Source organism: Musca domestica, unplaced genomic scaffold (genome assembly GCF_030504385.1).
Source record: "Musca domestica strain aabys unplaced genomic scaffold, Musca_domestica.polishedcontigs.V.1.1 34, whole genome shotgun sequence".
In the NCBI taxonomy this organism is placed as follows: Eukaryota; Metazoa; Arthropoda; class Insecta; order Diptera; family Muscidae; genus Musca; species Musca domestica.
Window position 1 is genome coordinate 1,512,123 of NW_026712313.1, and position 17,751 is coordinate 1,529,873.

At 30.7% G+C, this 17,751-nt stretch overlaps 1 protein-coding gene across 2 annotated transcripts in view; it reads left to right on the forward strand.

Moving 5' to 3' along the window:
* LOC101895549 (protein split ends) overlaps positions 1–17,751 on the forward strand; it is a 249,591-nt gene that overhangs the window by 166,309 nt on the left and 65,531 nt on the right. The window lies entirely within an intron of this gene.

The window sequence follows — 17,751 nt, forward strand, 5'->3', positions numbered from 1 at the left end:
CTTGAGTTATGATTATTCAAAATGTTGAACCTTTATGGGGGAGGTTCTGAAGCAGTTGGCCAATATTGACAAATTCGTACCTCACCTAAGACTGATAAAAATATTACAACGTGCCACATTTGGACTGTATCGTCTGCTTTCTATACTTTATATACTAGATATGTGACAATTTTTGGGAAATGTGGAAATAGGCTTGAGATAAATGATATAGTACGAAGTTTCCCATTTTTATATTTCATCTAATACAGATAAAAATATTGATATAGGCAAAATTGATAACATTTATATCCAATTTTATGCGAAATCCTAAATTCCATATTCATCTCAGGTTTATGGTTGAGAGAAAAATTTAGTTATAGAAAATTGTAAAAAATCGCTGACTTGTTTCAGATAAATAAAGATAAAGGTATTGAAAATTGTGACCCTTTGTGGGTGAGGTATCAGAGGGACTTCGCAGATATATATCATATTCACAACAGATCTGTGCTACCATAAATGTTAGGATGTGTGCAATTTGAAGAGACTATGATGCTTGCCTGTTGTTTTTCAAATCTTGAGCGCTAGGTTAGGGAGGTAAAAGAAGAAATGGTCCGATATTTACTTTACCATCTTTATAACATATTATGTGTTGATGGAAATATTGAGATTTGCCGAGTTTGAAAGGAACCCAATGTAAATTTTGCATTTTATGAATTTCATGAATATTCCAAATTTTGCCCTTTTGTGGGGGAGGTACCAGAGGGAATAGACCGATATATCCCATCTTCACAACAGATCTTTTAATGGTGGAAATAATGGAATGTGTGAAATATAAAGATAATCTGATGCTTATTTCAAATTTTATAAACGTTTTGGTTATTATTCAAAACTTTGACCCTTTGTGGGGAAGGTATCAGAAGAAATGGTTCGATCTCTACCATCTTTACAAGAGATCTTGTGTTGATAGAAATATTCTGATGTACCATGTCTAAATGGAATCGGATATTAATTTCGCGTTTTATGACCGCCATTGATATTCAAAATGAGGATCCATTGTGGGGAGATACCAGAAGAAATGATCCGATCTCAACCATTTTCATAAAAGATATTGTGTTGATAGAAATATTGAAACGTACTGAGTTTGAATGTAATCGAATGTTGATTTCGCGTTTTATGAGCTTCATGGATATTTAAAATTTAGACCCTTTGGGGGTGGGGGAGATACAAGAAGGAGTGAACCGATATATTTCATCTTCACAACAGATCTTGAGATATGTAAAATATAAAGAGAACCTGATGCTTATTTCGCGTTTTATGACCTTCATGGATATTCAAAATGTTGACCCTTTGTAGGAGAGGTACCAGAAGCAATGGTCCGATCTCTACCGGTTTCATAACAGAGCTTGTTTTGATGGAAATATTCAGATGTACCATGTCTAAATGGAATCGGATGTTTATTTCGCGTTTTATAAGCTTCATGGATCTTCAAAATGTTGAACCTTTGTGGGAGAGTGAACCGATATATCCCACCTTCACAGCAGATTTTGTGTTAGTGGAAATAATGGGATTTGTGAAATATAAAGGGAATCTGATGCTTATTTCGGATTCTATAATCATTTTGGTTATTCAAAACTTTGATCCTTTATGGGGGAGATACTAGAAGGGATTTTCCGTTCTCTGCCATACAGATATTGTGTTGATAAAAATATTGAGATGTGCCAAGTCTGAATGGAATCGGCTATAAATTTCGCGTTTTATGAGCTTCGTGGATATTCAAAACTTCGACCCTTTGTGGGGGAGATATAAGAAGTTTCGTGAATTTTGTAAATTGTAACCCTTTTGTGGGAAGATATCAGAAGAAGTCGACCAATATGTTCCATCTTCACACCAGGCCTTGGGTTAATAAAAATATTGTGATGTGTGTAATTTGAAGACAATCGGACTCTTACATCATATTCTACAGTAGTTATAATTATTCAAAATTTTTAACTTTTGGGGGGGGGGTTAGGTTTTACCTTATGGTGTGTACCAATAATGTCAATTTTCGCACCTGACATAGCACTGATGGAAATATTAGAATTTGCAAAGTTGGTGCGGATTATCCCTTTTTTGTTTCGTTTTTTTTTTTGACAATTTTGGTTTTTTTGGATGAGATACCAGAAGGAGTTTATCGATATTGTACATCTCCGAACTCGATCTAAGTTTAATTATAATATTGCGATGTACCAAGTTTAGACCATTGTGCGTACCAGACACTACTCCAAATGTCCTGGAACGGATTTGGTCCAAACAGACATATGGTCTAAAATCGTTTTTTCGATCAGGTACTTTTTGGCCGTATCAAATGATTTACCATACCATATGGCTGAGGGTATAAAAATCAAAATGTATTTTTCCAAAATAGACATGAAAATATTATTTAAAAATCTAGATTTATTTCAAAATATACTGGAACATAGACTTGAAAATATCAATGTTTATGGTGCCGTGTTTTTTGGTTGTCCTCAAAATACTCTCAAAAATATTTTTTAAAAGTCCACATTTGTTAGCCAAAAATAGACTTGAAAATATTCTTGCAAAATCCCTTTTTGTCAAAATAGACTTGAAATTTTTTTTTTTTTAAATTTACTATTTGGAAAAGCATAAAAGATTTAAAAATAAAAAAAAATATTTTTTTACCTAAAATAGACTTAAAAAAACCAAGTTTATTTTTTATAAAAAGTTTGAAAATATTTATTGAAAACCTACGTTTATTTAGCCTAAAATAGTCCACAAGCTCCATGAGCTTGAAAATATTCTATAAAAATTTGCCTTTATTTAGTTCAGGACAGGATTAAAAATCGTTGGGTCCTAAATCTTTATTTGCCACTTGGAAATCCAAAATATATCGATTTTTTATTCCAAACTTTTTCTTCAAGTATTGAAAATTTCTTTTATTGTTTAAAAAAAATCATTAAAAAAATATAGGTTTCTCCACTTGTGTTTATTGACGTTTTGCTGTGTGTATGTCATTGACACCTTGCTCTTGCCACACATTTTCAGTTTGTTTCTCTTTTTTACAACTTCTCGACTCGTTGCCATTGTTGTTGCAGCACTGCTTGGCTAATGAAACTTTATTTTTATTTTTTTTTTCTTCATTCCCTCCTGGCGTTTTGGGTTTCTTTTTCATTTCATTTAATTTTTTTTTTTTTTGCATTTACTACTGGCGATGTCGATATGTTCGTAGGTTCTTTTTCGCTTAGTAATAAATTAATGCCCTCTTTTTTATTGGAAATTTGTTATTTTATTGTTGTCGGTGGTGGGGGTGCAGGGGAAAGGGGACTCTTTGAGCATTTCCTTAATTTTTGGTTGGGTTGACTTTACCGTTTTTTTTTTTTCTCTTCTGATTTCTTTATTTTCTTTTTTTACTATTTTGCATTTACAACAATAACAAAAGCAAATTGGAAATAAATTTGCATTTATCTTTCATGCCAATGGACGGATGGTTGGTTGGCCGATCGGTCGCCCGCTCGCTCGCTTGACTCCATCCCGGCTACAAACGTTGTTCAATCACCATCGTCGTCATCATCATCTGCTGCCAAATTTATGCGATTGAGGGGCTTTTGCGCGCGAAGTTCCATGGAAGTTAACGTGGCTCTAACTTGACTGGTTACTTGGAAGTTAAACTCATTTTTTGGCGCGAATTTTTTTGCCAACGTTTTTAGGTTGGCAAAAAAAATGGCGCTAAGTTTTGTGTTAATAATTTGTTTTGTTTGCCAAAATTATTTATTTTTGTCAACAGTTAATGCTTGGAGATACAGTTTTGCGGCCTGCTGCTGCTACTGATGATGATGATTATGGGGTTTTGTGGAACTAAAGTGGTGTGGTATGATTGATGGATTTTAGCAGTAGTTGTTAATTGGTTATTTTTAGATTTGTAAATTATAGACTCTCAGTAAAAAAATCCCCGATAAAGAGTAAATATATGTTTACATAGAGCTCCATAAACTTGTAGTTTTTAAAAATAATTTCCAGTCATTTTCTTTGATTTTTGAAATTTATTTTTTAGCCAATTTTGCCAAAATAAATACGGATTTTTAAAAAATATTTTCTAACCTATTTCAGGCTCCATTTTCGTGGATTTTTAAAGAATGTGTTGAAGCCTATTTGAGGCTGAATATATAAATATAAAGGAAAATTTTGAAGTCTATTTTAGGCTCCAATGCCGGAATTTTTAAAAAATATTTTCAAGCTTTTCATGGCTCCATAAATGTGGACATTTAAAAAATAATTTTAAGCCATTTTCGTTGATTTTTAAAAATTATTTTTTAGCCAATTTTTGGCAAAAAAAGATGCTGATTTTTAAAGACTATTTTCAAACCTATTTTAGGCTCCATTTTCGTGGATTTTTAAAGAATATGTTGAAGCCAATTTGAGGCTTAATATATATGAGTTTTATAATAATTTTTTCAGGCTCCAAATCTACGATTTTTAAACAATATTTTGAAGGTATTCATGCCTCCATAAATGTGGACTTTTAGAGAATAATTGCAAGTCATTTTCGTTGATTTTTCAAAATTATTTTTAAGCCAATTTTTGACTAAATAAACGTCGATTTATTGAGAATATTCTCAAGCCTATTTCAGGCTCCATTTTCGTGGATTTTAAATAATATGTTGAAGCCTATTTGAGGCTTGATATATATGGGAATAAAGAATATTTTAAAGTCTTTTATAAACTTCAGAGCGGGGGTTTTTAAAGAATATTTTCAGCCCTATTTTAGGCTAAATGAACGCGGATTTCTAGAGAATATTGTCAATTATATTTTAGGCACCATAAGGATTTTTAAATAATTGGATTTTCAAATAATTTCAAGCATATATTGACCTTCATGAAAGAATAGTTTTCAAGCCTCTTTTAGGCTAAATAAATGTAGAGTTTTCATGAATATTTTTAATCTTATTGATCCTAACCATAATCAGGGATTTGCAAGACAAATTTAAAACCTATTTTAGGTTTCTTAAATGTGGAGAATATATTTTGAAGAATATTTTGAAGGGTATAAAATAATGGATTTTAAAAAAAATATTTTCAAACTTATTTTAGGATTAACAAATGTGGATTTTTAAAAATAAGATCAAGCCTATTTTGGGGCTCTATAAAGGTGGACTTTTAAAGAATATTTTTAGACTTCACAAACGTAGATTTTTAAAGAATATTTTGAATTCACTCAAGGCCTCATAAAAATAGATTTTAAAAAATATTTTGAACTTATTTTAGGCTAAATAAACCATAACTTTTATAGAATATTTTCAAACCTGGACTCCATAAACGTGGATACTTATAAAAATATTTTGAAGCCTATTCAAGGCTCAATAAACGTGGGTTTTTAAAAAATATTTTGAAGTCTATTCAAGGCTCAATAAACGTGGATTTTTAAAAAATATTTTGAAGCCTATTCAAGGCTCAATAAACGTGGGTTTTTAAAAAATATTTTGAAGCCTATTCAAGGCTCAATAAACGTTTGTTTTTAAAAAATATTTTGAAGCCTATTCAAGGCTCAATAAACGTGGGTTTTTAAAAAATATTTTGAAGCCTATTCAAGGCTCAATAAACGTGGATTTTTAAAAAATATTTTGAAGCCTATTCAAGGCTCAATAAACGTGGGTTTTTAAAAAATATTTTGAAGCCTATTCAAGGCTCAATAAACGTGGTTTTTTAAAAAATATTTTGAAGCCTATTCAAGGCTCAATAAACGTGGATTTTTAAAAAATATTTTGACGACTTTATAGAGCAAGCATAATAAAGGCTCCATTTACAAGGATTTTATAGAAAATTGTCAACCTTATGAAGGCCTTCATTATCGTCGATTTTCAAACATATATTAATCTTCATGAATGTAGATTTTTAAAAGAATATTTTTAAACCTAATCTAGGCTTTATAAGTGGGGATTTTTAATGAATATTTTCAAGATTTTTGAGGCTCTCAAGGCAAAATAAACGTGGATTTTTGAAAAATAAATTTTTATAAAGTATTTCTGGTTTATTTTAGGCTGAATAAACGTGGATTTTTTTTAAACCTAATTTAGACTCTAAAGAGGTGGATTTCTAAAAAATATTTCCAAGCCTATTCCAGGCTAAATAAACCAGTGTTTTTAAAGAAAATTTCATAGTCTTTTCTCGGCTCCATACACATCGAGTTTTAAATTTAATTTTGAAGGCTTAAAAAAGCTTAATAAATGTGTATTTTAAAGAATTTTTTCAAGCCTAATCAGGTTTCCTTTAAGAAGGATGTAGAATATTGTCAATCTTATAAAGACCTATAATTATCGTCGATTTTTGAATGATATCTTCAAGGCTGTGATGACTTCAAAATCGTGAATTTTTCAAAAATATTTCCAAGCATATTTTAATCTCCATAAACGTGGATTTTTCAAGAATATTCTCAAGCTTTTTGAGGCTCACGAAACAGTGAATTTTGCGCTAAATTTTAGGCTAAATAAACGTGGATTTTTAAAGAATTTTTGAAAGGACATACTGAGCTCCATAAACGTGGATTTTTAAAGAATTTTTCAAAGGACATACTGAGCTCCATAAACGTGAATTTTTAAAAAAATTTTCAAAGGACATACTGAGCTCCATAAACGTGGATTTTTAAAGAATTTTTCAAAGGACATACTGAGCTCCATAAACGTGGATTTTTAAAGAATTTTTCAAAGAACACACTGAGCTCCATAAACGTGGATTTTTAAAAAAAATTTCAATGGACATAATGAGCTCCACAAACCTGGATTTTTGAAGATCTTTTCAAAGCACATAATTAGCTCCATAAACGTGGATTTTTAGGGAATCTTTTCGAGCCTAAATAAAGCTCTATAAACGTGGATTTTTAAAGAATTTTTCAAAGGACATACTGAGCTCCACAAACGTGGTTTTTTAAAGATTTTTTCAAAGAACATACTGAGCTCCATAAGCATGGATTCATAACGGATTTTTCTAAGGACATACTGAGCTTCAAAAACGTGGATTTTTAAAGAATTTTTTAAAGTACATACTGAGCGACAGAAAAAAATGTCCTAGATTTTTTCAAGCCCCATAATCGTGGATTTTGAATAAATATTTTTAAGCCTATTCTGGGCTCTACAAGATAGGATTTTTGAAGGATATATTAAAGTCAACTGAAGGATACACAAACACGAATTTTCTAAGAATATTTTGAAGTCTATTCTGGGCTTCATTGTCGTGGACATTTAAAGCATATTTTCAAACCTCCATAAATGTGGTTTTTTAAAAAATATTTTCGAGCCTATTATAGGCTTTATAATCGTGACTTTTTAACGAATATTGTCAAGGCTTTTTGGAACCTCAACATAGTTAAATTTGCACATCAGTTTTTATGTTGTTTCATTTGGGCGCCACTATGGCGGTCCCATTTAAACCCTCTTGATTTGTTGGATTTTACCAAAATATCATGTGCACTATTTTTTTGCTACACTACCTTGTTTTCTTCTTCTTCTTCATTTTCCCCATGTTATCATCATAACTTTTGTCGGTTTTTTTCCTGTTTTGGCACACAATGCGAGCGATATATACGAATTTTGAAGTTTTTTTTTTTTTTTTTTTGTTTTTGGTTGCATTATTTTATCTTGTATTGCAAAGAGTCCAATTGTTTTTCTCGTAAAAATAGATGAGAAGATTATTTTACGTATTTGTGTTTTGCGTTTTTTTTTTTAATTTTCTTGTCTTTTCAGACATTTTATTGCGGTGTTGTTACAAAAATACCCAAAGATTGCAGCGATAGCAAATGCAATAGGTTTTTTTCTGTTGCATGTTTTTCTTCTTCTACTTCTCAATTTTGTGATTACAAATTTTCTTTGAACTTTTGATCTTTTTTGCTGTTGTTTGTTTTTGGCAGCAAATTTGACATTTAATTTTTTCCTCCTCTTCTTTTTGTGCGTTTTGGGCAATATTTGCTAAGACCGCTTTTGGGGGGTTTTTGATTTTGTAAATTATTTTGTTTTTTTTTAATAAATATTTCGTTACTCTAAATTCTTTGATGTGGTAGTGTGTTGATGGTGTTAGCCAAGTTTTCGTATTTGCCCGAAAAATTATTGAATATTTGCCAAAGGTATTCATTCTGCTTCGTTCATTGTGATTTGGTTTTATTTTTGGTAACATGTTGTCTTGGCATTGATTTGAGTTCACATGATTGAGGATAAAGAAAAATAAATAGCACCAAAACATATATAAACAATTTGAATTAGATACAAATATTTTTTTTTTTTTTTTTTTTTTTGTAAATCTTTCCTTTGTCTTTGTTTATATGAGAACGAATGGGCATTTTTCACACAACAATGTTGTTCCAAAACAAGTGTTATTTAAACCAAAAATTGTTTATTCTCATCGAAAGTAGGTAAGCAATCTCGAATTTTAAAAGTAAACAAATTCCAGGATTTTCCCATCTTATAGAACAGAGCCATTTCTGCCAAAGGGATATTCCAAAAGAACTAGATAATAATTATAAATATCTAAAAGATTTCAAAAAAAAGGAAATGTTCTCTTTAGAATAATATAATTTTCAAAAATTCACATCAAAAAGGAGTCAGAAAATATTTTTTTAAAATTAATAACTATTGTGCTTTGAATAGAATTAAAAATTATATTAAAAAAGCCACATAAATGAAGCCAATAATAGACATAAAAAATACGCTAGTAAAGCTTTATTTTAGTTAGAAAATATTTTTCAAAAATCCATGAATGGAGTCCAGGGAAGGCCTGAAAAAATATTCTTTTGAAATTCAATTTTATAAAGTCTAAAAAAAGCTTAAAACTTTTCTTTGAAAATACACGCTTATGGAGCATATAATGAAAATATCTGAAACTCCACATTAATGGTGCCTAGATTAGCCTTGAAAATATTTCTTGAAAATCCAATTTAATGGAGGTCGGATTCTTAAAAGGCTTAAAGATCCCTAAAAGGCTTAAAGAATACTTTCTTTATGTATCCACGATTATAAGGGTCTAAATAGGCTTGAAAATATACCCCAAATTTTCAAAGCTTTGAATGGGCTTATAGGCTTAAAAATAGTATTAAAAAATCCACTAGTAGAAAGTTGCAATAGGCTTGAAAATAATCTTTAAGCATTGGAAACGTAAAGGTCTTTATAGGCTTAAAAGTATTCTTTAAAAATCCATGATTATGAGAGCCTTATAGCCTAGAGCATATTGATCAAAGATCCACCTTTATGAAGCTCTGTTAAGCCTTAAAAATAATCTTGGAAAATCCAAAAACGTCGCCTAGAAAAGTCTTGGAAATTTTCTTTAAAAATCCGACGTTTGTTTAGCATGAAATTGGCTTGGAAATATTCTTTAGAAATCCACCTTTTTCGAGTCTAAATTAGACTTGAAAATATTCTTTGAAAATTCACAATTTTGAGAGCCTAAAATAGTTCGAAAATATTCTTTAAAAGGTACGTTTATAGAACCTATAGTGGGCTTTATAATATTCTTTAAAAATCCACGTTTATGGAACCTATAGAGGGCTTGAAAATATTTTTTAAAAGTCCACGTTTACGGAACCTATGGTGGACTTGAAAATATTGTTTAAAAATTCAAGTTTATGGAGCCTAGAATTTGAGGCTAATTATAGGCTTGAAAATATTTTTTTAACAAAATTACTTTTATGGAGCCTAGAATTAGCATCAAATAGGTTTGAAATACTTTTTTAAAAAAAATCCGCGTTTATGGAGCCTAAAATTGTAAATATTGTAAATATTTTTTAAAAAATGCACGTTTATGGAGACTAGAATTAGCCTGAAATAGGCTTAAAAATATTTTTCAAAAAGCCACGTTTATTTTATTATTAGCCTCAAATAGGCTTTAAAATATTCTTTAAAAATCCACATTTATGGAGCCCAGAATTAACCTAAAATATGGTTGAAAATATTCCACGTTTATGGAGCACAGAATTAGCCTCAAATAGGCTTGAAAATATTCTTTAAAAATCCACGTTTACGGAACCTATGGTGGTCTTGAAAATATTCTTTAAAAATCCACGATCCTGGACTGGGCTTGAAAATATTATTTAAAAATTCACATTTATGGAGGCTAAAATAGGCCTGAAAATATTTTTTAAAAATCCACTTTTATGGAGGCTAAATTAGAGTTGCTAAAAATCCACGTTCCTGGAGCCTATTGTGGGCTTGAAAATATTCTTTAAAACTTCACGTTTATGGAACCTATAGTGGACTTGAAAATATCCTTTAAGAATCCACGTTTATGGAGGCTAAAATAGGATTGAAAATATTCTTTAAAAATCCACGTTTATGGAGGCTAAAATAGGATTGAAAATATTCTTTAAAAATCCACGTTTATGGAGGCTAAAATAGGATTGAAAATATTCTTAAAAAATCCACGTTTATGGAGGCTAAAATAGGATTGAAAATATTCTTTAAAAATCCACGTTTATGGAAACTATAGTGGGCTTCAAAATATTCTTTAAAAAATCACATTTATGCAACCTATAGTGGACTTGGAAATATTCTTTAAAAATCCACGTCTATGAAACCTATGGTAGGCTTGAAAATATTCTTTAAAAATCTCCGTTTATGGAGGCTAAAATAGGCTTGAAAATATTTTTAAAAAATCCACGTTTATGGAGGCTAAAATATGCTTTAAAATATTCCTTGAAAGGCCATGTTTATGGAACCTATAGTGGGCTTGAAAATATTATTTAAAAGTTCACGTTTATGGAGGCTAAAATGGGCTTGAAAATATTCTTTAAAAATTCACGTTTATGGAGGCTAAAATAGGCTGGGAAATATTCTTTAAAAATTTACATTTATTTAGCCTAAAATAGGCTTGAAAATATTTCTTTGAAAGTCCGTGTTTATGGAATCAAAAATAGGCTTGAAAATATTATTTTAAAAATCCACATTTATTTAACGTAAAATAGGCTTGAAGAAAATCTATAAAAAATCCACTTTTATATATTTTTTGGTCATCCGAAAATACTGAAAAAATATATGGGTCAATTTAAACAAACACACCAACGACCAGCAACAAAATTAGCATTCCCCTTCAATGAATCCAAAGAATGCCACCGCAGTTTTGCCTACCTCCAGCCACATATGAGTGGTTTCTTTTTTGTTGCTATTTCAACAAAATCCTTTATAAAAATACAACAACAAAAAACACATGCAAATAATCAAATCATTATCAAAAACAAAACACCTTTAATGTGTATATATATGTATATACATATGTATGTACAATATACATATGTATGTTTTCGTTTTTGGTGTTTTTCAAAACAAATGTTTAGTCATCTTTAGTTTGTTTTTAGTATTTTTTTGTGGTGGTGGTGTTGAGGAAAAACATATAATTTTTAACATATAGCAAAATATTGAAATATTTTTGTTGCTGTCGTGTTTTTTTCTGTAGCTGAAAAAAACCAACAGAAATCACAAGCAATAACAACAATGACAACAACAACAGTAATACATACATGCATCTGTGCTGCTTTGTGTTGTAGTTGTTATCAGCAATTCAAATTCATCAACAACACTTGATTTTAATAAAAGCGAATGAATCCAATTGAAAATAATTTGTTTTTGCTTTATTTATTTTTATTTTCATTTTTCACATTATTGTTGTTATTTGTGTATATATGGTGTGGCTATGTTGCAGTTCAAAGGGAATTCATAAACGATAGAGGTTCAGATAGATTGTTAAAAATGATTCTAAAGATTCCACGATTTTTGGAGGTTTGGAAATACTCTCAATCTGCGACGTAAATATAAAGAAGGGCTTAAAATTTAATTATATAAATATAAAACTAAATTTTATTTATGAATTCTCTTGAAGAATAAATCGTGGATAATAAATCGTGGCTTCAAAATACTTCTAGAGTATCTAAAATTATAGAGGCCCAGATACGCCTCAAAATATAATATAGGTACAGATCAGAGGTCCAGAAAGACATAAAAGTAATCCCAAATAACTCAATATTATAGAGGGCTTCAAAATATTTCCAAAAGATCCTCGATTATGGAGGTCCAAAAAGGCTGGGAAATTTTCTTAATGTATGCACGTCTATGGAGGTTAAGATAGGCTTGAAAATACTCCTGAAGAATTCACAATTTTAAAGGTCCAAATAGAGGTACAGAAGGGCTAGAAAATACTCTTGAAGAATTCACAATTTTAGGGGTCCAAATAGGCTTGAAAGTATTCCTAAAGACTCCACGATTAAAGAGGTCCAGAAATGCTTGAATATAATCTATGAGGATCGGCAATTGTAGACGTCCAGAAAGGCTTGAAAATATTCCTAAAGACTTCACGATTAAAGAGGTCCAGATAGGCTTGAAATTATTCTTAATGAATCCTCGGCCGATATAGGTCTCAAAACTCAAAAAACCTCATTTTGTAACCATTCCTGGGTGGAGCGTGCTAAGTGCGATGGTGCTGAGTCTTGTTGAAATGTCTAAGGTCTGTGGCCAAATGTTTTTGCGTGCCCTACAGAATATTATCGCGATAATATTCGGCATTTATTCTGATGCCACGGTCGATTAATTTCGCGTTTTATGAGCTTCATGAACACTCAAAATGTTGACCCTTTGTGGGGGAGGTACCAAAAGGAGTGGACCGGTTTATCCCATCTTCACACCAGACCTTGGATTAATGAAAATATTGTGATGTGTGTAATTTAAAGAGAACCGGATAAGCATCGGATTTTATGATCGTTTTGGGTATTTGAATTTTTGACCATTTGTGCAGTAAATTGTTTTCTTTGAAAATTTTAACATTTTGTGTGGGAGGTACCAGAAGGAGTGTCCTGAAACGGATTTGTTCCAAAGAGATCTAAGGCCCAAAACCGTTATATACATTCTCTGTAGCCATATGGCTGAGGGTATAAAAATCCACGAGTTTCGAACTCAACATAGGCTTCAAATTGCAAAAATCAAAAATTCTATTTTTTTTTAATTTCCTATTTTCTTTAAAAGTATTTGAATTTTAGACTCAATACTCGCCTTGAAAATATGCTGCGTATTCCACGATGATTGGTCTCTCCCACGCACTAAATTCTTCTTCTTCCTCTCTCTTTTATTAATATGCTCTCTCTATAATTTTATATAAAATATCTCATTTGATTATTTCTCTTCTCTCTTTTCAGGTATGTTTACATTTCTACTCATAATCAACTCTTCATCATCTCTTCTTCTTCAAAGATATTTGAGATGCTGTGAGTAATTCCTTGAGAAAACAGCAGATATTGGTAAGAGGAAGTGTTGCCATTGATGCGCTTTTTTTAAATCACACATAAATAATAAACAGGTTTATATATATATATATTAATAAAAAAACAACGAATTAAAAAAACAATGAATGTGGATTACAAACATAATTAAAATCAAAAACACATCAGTTACATCTTTAAAAATACCAAGAAATAAATCACTTATTCAACTCACCAAACAAGAAATAAAATTAAATTAAATATTCCTAACGTCGTCACATACAGGAGATACAGGAGAAAAAATTACAAATTAACTAAAACACAACATTATCAATACATAAATGAAAAAGATGTAATAAAAATAAATAAAAATAATAAATATTTATGTCTTTCAAATGACAAAGCCAAACAAAAGAAATATTTCTCACGAACAAATAAAAAAAGGAAAAAAACGAGTAAACAAAAAAATAAGAAATTAATTAAAACCAAATTTTATACAAAAATAAAAGGAAAAAATTAATAAAAAGTAATAAAAGTGAACAAATTATAGTAATTGTGAACGTATTGATTTCAAATTAAGTTAGTAAAAAAATAAGCAAAAACAGGAAAAACTCATGAGTTTAAAATTGAAAATCTTGAAGTTTGGTTTCTTATTAAATATCATGAATTTTAATATTTGTTAAATTGTGAATTTTCAAAGAAAATATTTTTAAAACAAGTCTAATATAGAAGATCAAATTTACTCAAGAATATTCTCAAAAAATCGGCTATTATGAAAGTTCAAATATGCTTCCGAATATTGTCAAAGGATCCATCTTTTTAATAATAATCATAGATTTTTACGATTTTTTTTATGTAATCGTATATTTTTTTTTAATTTTTTTTATTTTTTAATTTAATTTTTTTAGAATTTTTGAGGATATTTGAATTATTAACACCCTCAGCCATATTACTAACGAGGGTATATATCATTTGATACGGCCAAAACGTGCCTCATAGAAATAAAGGTTTTAGACCCCAAGTCTCTTTGCACCAAATCCGTTTCAGGGCGTTTGGAGTCGATCTAGAGGTGTCCGTTGATTCGCCTGTCTGACTGGCTGGCTGCTGCGCACGATAACTCTCGAAGGAAATATCCGATTTGGTCCAAACTTGGTACATCGTAATATTATTATCACAATTAGATCGAGTTATGAGATGGGTAATCTCGATCCACTCCTTTTGGTACCTCCCCCACAAAAGGTGCAAAGAAAGAGAAAGGATAATCCGATTTTTATCCAACTTTGCAAATCCTAGTATTTCCATCAGTGCTAGTTCAGGTGCGAAAATGGACAATATCGGACCACTCCATCAAGTACCTCCCCCACAAAGGGTCAACATTTTTGAATAATTATAACTCCTATAAAATGTGATGTAAGAGCCCGATTGTCTTCAAATTTCACACATCCTAATTGCTTTTATTAATACAAGATCTGATGTGAAGACGGAATATATCGGTCAACTTCTTCTGGTACCTCCCCCACAAAGGGTCAAATTTTTGAATATCCACGAAGTTTATAAAACGCGAAATTAACACTCGATTCCATTCAAACTCGGCACATCTCAATATTTCTATCAATACAAGATCCGTTATAGAGATGGTTGAGATCGCATCATTCCTTCTGGTACCTCCCCCACAAGGGGTCAACAAACAATCCGATTGTCTTCATATTTCACACATCCCATTATTTCTACTAACACAGGATCGGTTGAAAAGATGGTAGGGATCGATCCACTCCTTCTGATACCTCCCCCACAAAGGGTCAAAATTTTGAATATCCATGAAGCTCATAAAACGCGAAATTAACACTCGATTCCATTCAAACTCAGCACATCTCAATATTTCCATCAACACAAGATCTGTAATGAAGATGGTATAGATCGGACCATTCCTTCTGGCACATCCCCCACAAAGGGTCAACATTTTGAAAAACCAAAACGATTATAAAATCCGAAATAGGCATCCGATTCTCTTCATATTTCACACATTCTATTATTTCTACTAACATGGGATCTGTTATAAAGATGGTAGAGATCGGTCCACCCCTTCTGGTACCTTTCCCACAAAGGGTCAATATTTTGAATACCCATGAAGCTCATAAAACGCGAAATTAACATCAGATTCTATTCAGACTTGACAAATCTGAATATTTTTATCAACACAATATCTGTTATAAAGATTGTAGAGATCGGACCCATCCTTCTGGTACCTCCCCCATAAATGGTCAAAGTTTTGAATAACCGAAACAATTATAAAATCCGAAATAAGCATCCGGTTGTCTTTAAGTTTCACACATCCTATTATCTCTACTAACACAGGATCTGCTGTGATCATGGGATATATGGATGCACTCCTTCTGGTACCTCAAGGGGTTCACAAAGGGTTCAAAATATTGAAAATCAAAACGCCCAAAGAATGCGAAATAAGCATCGATCTCTGTTCAAGTTTCACACATACAAACATTTTGGCTAACAAAAGATCTCTTGTGAAGATTATATATATCTGCGAACCCCTTGTGGTACCTCACCCATAAAGAGTCTCTATTTTCAATACTTTTATCTATCATAACTTGCGAAACAAGTCAGCGATTCTTTATAACTTGCTATATCTAAATATATCTCTCAACCAGAAACCTGAGATGAATATGGAATTTATGATTTCGCATAAAATTGGATCAAAACTTGTCGATTTTTTGTAATTTTGCCCCCGGCAATTTTTTATCTGTATTAGATGAAGTGTGAATATGAAATACTTCGATCCACTAAATTTTCTAAAAATTATCTCATATCTTGTATGTGTAAAGTGCAGGAAGTAGTCGATATGATGTCCAAACTTGGCATGTCGCAATATTTATATCATATTTATTTAGGTCCGATATAAAATGGACAATATTGCCCCACTTCTTCGGAACCTACTTCATAGAGGGTCAACAATTTGAATAATCAAGCAGAAGTCAAAATATTTTTAAATAATCGAACATTGGCTAAGGGTATATATCTGTCGGCAAAACCGAAAGATATTAATATTTTTTTTTATTTTGAATTTTTAAATTTTATTTAAAACCATGGGTATTTATTTATTTATTTATTTTATTTAATTAATTAATTTATTTATTTATTTATTTATTTATTTTTTTTTTTTTTTGAAAGCAAATTTCAGTTTATTTTTTTTTAATTGTAAATTGCAAATATTTTCTCTTTAAATACATTAATGTTTTTTTTTTTTTTTTAAATTTTACACCTGACAACACTACAGGCGTTGTTTCTCCCCCATATCCCATTCATTTCCCTTACCATTAGTCCATTTCAAAGAAAATCTTCAGCTACCTTCCAATGAGGTATGATATTGCTCCTTAAAGTATCATTTAGATAAAAAAAGTTTTCTTATTTTTTTGTTAAAAGTTAAAAAGTTTTTAATGTCTTCGTCTTCACCAAATATTAACGAATAGCAGCTGAGCACCTTGTCCGCTGATACTCCATGACACTGCAAGGTAAAACTTTTCCTCAATATTTTCCAAAAATATTTTGACTATATTTAGAACAAAGACCCCCACCCCACATCCTTCGGAAAAAAATAAAAACTTTTCTTAATATAAATAATGGAAAGTTGTCATTATCCTTGTGATTATTATCCTTATGGTGCTTGTTACATCAATAGCAGCAGCAAGAACAACAACACCATCTTATCAAGACACGTTCCATTCTGGATAGAAATATGACCATCTTTTTGGTTAATTTAAAATTCCTGCAGCAATGGCATCTCTCTTTCTCAAATGTGTACAACTGACTAATCTCAAAACTAACGACTCAATGTTCGTATGGTACCATAGGGAGGTGGATAGAGGAGGTGGGGTGGAATAGGAGGATGGGGGTACAGGGAAAAGGAATGAGAGTAGCTTATACAACGTTGAAATCCCTTAAGTGCATTATGAATGTTTGATAAGGCGTAGGACATTTCAAGTTGCTACGTTTTGTGTTGTAATGGAGACTTGGAGGAATGAGTTTCTGAAAAAAATTTTAAGTAGTTTAAAGTTAGGAATTTTGTAAAATTTATTAGCAAAGTGCTGCATAATTTGTGTTTTTTAAAAAAGTCTATTTCTTAAATTTCAAACTCTGATGATCCAATAAAAAAAATATTTAAAAACTTCTTCTTCAGATGGCTTCTAAATTATTATTTTTTTTTAATTCTACCCTCAGATGTTTCTTAAAAAATATTTTCCAAAACGTCACACTCAGCTGACTCCATAAAATAGCATTTGTTTTAAAAGTTTGACCCTCAGATGGGCCATTAAAATTATTTTTTATAAATTTTACCCTTAAAGGAACTAATTTGGAAAATTTATTAAAAATTGGTATCCTCAACCACTGGTGGCTCCTTAAAAATGTTTTTTTTTATAATTTTACGCTTAAAAATCGATATAAAAATAACAATAATAAATTTCAACCTCCCATGCTCCCTTAAAATATTTTTAAATAATTTCAATCGAAGTAGTCCCTTTAAAACTGTTTTTGTTTCAAACTTA